Raw genomic sequence first — 3,605 nt, 5'->3', positions numbered from 1 at the left:
GTACCCCTTCTTTGTCAATTATTTTTCATGTGGGCTCTGTCCTCCCTTCTCCGATTTCTTCAGCGGCGTCATGCATACCTTTAGCTTCCGCCTCCTGGATTTTACTCCGAATGTGGTGGCGTGCATGGCCCTTTTCGCGCATCTCTGCGAGGGCTTCGCCGGGGTGCACCCCAACACGGCGCTCTTTCGCCATTACTTCTCCCCTCGGATCCAACCAGGGGGCGCCATCTCCGGTTGCATCGCCTGGGTCTCAAGATCCAAGGTAGCGTATCCGGAGGGCGCCATGAAGGAGAGGTGGGAAGAATGGCGGGGCCGGTGGTGCTGGATCGAGGAGAAGGACCCGCCGGCGTTCTGCGAAGTTCGCCGGGCGCCGCCGGTCCGCAGAAGCGATTGGAGCGACGTCGATGCTGACGACGAGAAGCTCACGGTCGCCACCACCAGGATCCTCCGGCTCACCGAGGCCGGCCTCACCCACGAGATGATCGGGGCGGACTTCATCCGCCGCGGGATCGCTCCACTGCATAACAAGGGGAGGCCAGCCTGGCTCTTCACGAACCTCGCCGACATCATGCGGCTTCGTCCCGGCCTCGACCACATTTTCACGGGGATGGGGCATGCCCATTTCTTCCAGCGGCTCTTCCAGCTTGACGTGGGCCGCGACGGCGAGGTCGAGCGGACCGGCAAGGTCGCAAGGGCACCGCAAAGGCTGGCAAGGTCCTCAAGATGCCTCTGTTCAAGCTGCCGACGGGGGTGGTCCCATTGTGCAATAACTCGCGCCGGTCCGATATCATTGCCATGATGCCGGATTGCAACGTGCATGGCCCTGACCCGAGCTGGAAGGAGCCGGAGGACGCCGAGGTGCAGCAGTTCTTTGATACTCTGCATGAGGGGTACATCAACGCCGATGCCGAGCGGCTGCTTGTCCAGGACACCACCCAGGCAGAACTGGACTACATCGGCACCAGGGCGAGGGAGGCACAGCTTGCCGAGGAGGCTGGCAGCGCTGGCGGTTGGGAGGACAAGGCCGCGACGGCCGTGGAGGAGGAGGAGCTCGCCCGATGGGCGGCGGCCGCCGGGGAAGCCAGCAGCGCCGGCACCGAGGCTCCTCTGGTTGAAGATGTGGTCGGCGAGTCGTCGTCGGAGGAGGCCAGGACCGCCGGCCCGACGCTGGCTATGGGGCGAGGGCGAGTCCTGCGGCGGGCCGGTCCGGCCCGGCAGGGCTGCGCGGCCGCAGCTGACCTTGGAGGGGTCCGGGCGCCACACGAGGGCCGCGGCGGCAAAGAACGCGGCGAAGGCCGCGGTGAAGAAGAAGACAGCCGCCCCTTCTTTGTCCACGCGTGTCCAGACACCACCTCCTTCCCCCCTCCGGCGGATGTTGACACGGAGGTTACTTTCGATTATGGATCCCTCAGCCCGAGGAGGAAGAGGAAAACAGCAGAGGAGGAGGCGGACGACGAGTAAGAATCTGGTTCCTTTTTGTTATCTCTGCCTCCTCATTTTGTGTTGCTCGTCTTGACTTGTCTTCGCCTTTGCAGGGACATGGAGACGCTGGCCCAGAGAGTGAAGAGGGCCAAGGTCTCGGCGGGTGGCCCGCCCCCGGTTGGTACTTCGAGGGCGCCACTGGTGGTGTTGAGCAACCCGGACAGCAGCCCCCGGCATAGCCCCCAGCGTAAGTTCATCATTCTTCCCCCGTCGACATGTGTCAGGGGCACGGCACTTTGGTGCTGACCTTGCCAGGTATGCAGGAGGAGAGCAGCAGCAGGCGGAGCCGCAGAGGGCTACGCCTAACACGCCGCCCCCATCGACCACGCCGCCTCGAGGGGCGTCCCCGGCAAGGGCGCCAAGCACCGAGCCTACGCACATGGAGGAGGAGGAGGAGAACTTGGGCGCCGGCGGCTTTGCCTCGACGCCAAATGTTGGCGGGGAGGGGACTTCCGTTTCCCAGCCTGGTACCAGCACATGTAAGTCGTTCGCCGTTCGTCCCTGTTTCTTTTTCTTTCTGGCTCTTGGTCTTGGCCTTGCCTCACCCCCTTCTTCGGCGTCCAGATCCCTCCTCGATGAACCCAGAGGACGTGGACGCCGTCATTGAGGATGTCACCAAGGCCGTCGAGGCGGACGCGGAGAAGATCGCCGCCGAAGAGGCCGCCAAGGGCGCTGCCGAGGACGCCGCGAAGGGGCCTACCGGGGAGGCCGGCAAGGCTGCCGCTGAGGAGACCGGCAAGGGGCCTGCCGGAGAGGCCGGCGGGGCCGCTACCGAGGAGGAGGTGGCTGATGACCAGCCTTCCTCTTCTGTTGCTTCCGGCTCCGGCAAGCTCAAGAGATGGCGAGGAACTTGGCCGCGGCCGCCGAAGCCGCCCGGACCCAGCACGAGGCTGCGCTGAACTCCCAGGAGGAGGACCTCGCTGCACACGAGGAGAAGCTTGCCGCCATGCTTCGTGGCAAGGATGCAGAGGTGGAGAAGCTTGTCTTGCAGCGGACCAGTGAGCTGAAGCAGAGGCACTCAATGCCCAGGCCCAAGTTCACGCCGGCAAGGTGGAGGAGCTGGAGGCGGAGCGCGACGGGTTGAAGGAGCATGCCCTGAAGCTGTCCCAGGAGAAGGACACGCTTAACAGTGCCCTGACAGAGGCGCATGGCGCGGTCATCAGCAAGGCTGGGGAGCTCTCCGAGGCCAACAACTCCATCAAAGACCTCAAGCTGAAGCTCGAGGGTCTCGAGAAGGTGCTGTTGGAGGCCAAAACCCGAGAGGGGACCCTCGCCAAGGAGCTGGAGGCCGAGAAGCAGTTGCGGAAGAACGAGGGCCTCAACTTTGCGGATCACGTGGAGGGCGAGAACCGTTGGCTCGATCGCCTCACCACCGTCGCCAACCAGGCCGCCGCGCAGCTGGCCATCATGGGGATGCCGGACGTGAGGTATGTCCCGGAGCGGAGCGTGAGCGCCAATTGCAGCCTGACCATGTTCTTTGAGAAGGTCGTCGGCGCTCTGGAGCGGCTCCACGCCAACCGGGCGGCCTCACTGGCCGACAAGTCCCGGAGGCTTTGCCAGGGTGCCATGACCAAGGTTCTCACCAAGGTGGCGCATTGGTACCCCGACCGCGACTTCGACGCCGCGCTGGAGAGCATGCCGGAGGGTACTGACCTCGCGCCGCTCAGGGAGCGCATCAAGCCCATCATCAGCCGAGTCGGTGAAATTCAGAGGGTGGAGGGCCAGCGCCGGGATTAGGCACCCCGCTCTTTATCGCCGCTGCAGGTTCACAACCAAGACAATCGCTATCTCTAGTTAGAACCGCAGCAACAATTCAATGTAATATAACTCTGCAGCACTTTCAGTATCATGCATGTTATTTTCCTGTTTGATTTTCCTTTGTATGTCCACCCTACGCTACCTGGGTAGGTTTGCCGGCGCGTAAACCCAGGGCGGCATCTTGGGGACGGATCCCCATTGCCCTGCCGGGTGTGCTTGCTGCCGGGCAAACCACCTTGCTGCCTTTAGCGCGGCCGCCCGAACTGTCGAGCTTGACTCAAGTCAGAATCGAGAGCGTTGCCAGGTGCGGAAGGCTACCCCGCCACTCTCGACACAGCCGCTTGAGCTGTTGAGCGGACTCGAAA

Source organism: Triticum aestivum, chromosome 4D, assembly GCF_018294505.1.
Source record: "Triticum aestivum cultivar Chinese Spring chromosome 4D, IWGSC CS RefSeq v2.1, whole genome shotgun sequence".
Taxonomy (NCBI): domain Eukaryota; kingdom Viridiplantae; phylum Streptophyta; class Magnoliopsida; order Poales; family Poaceae; genus Triticum; species Triticum aestivum.
The sequence above is the reverse complement of the archived record's forward strand: the minus strand, read 5'-3'. Positions refer to the sequence as shown.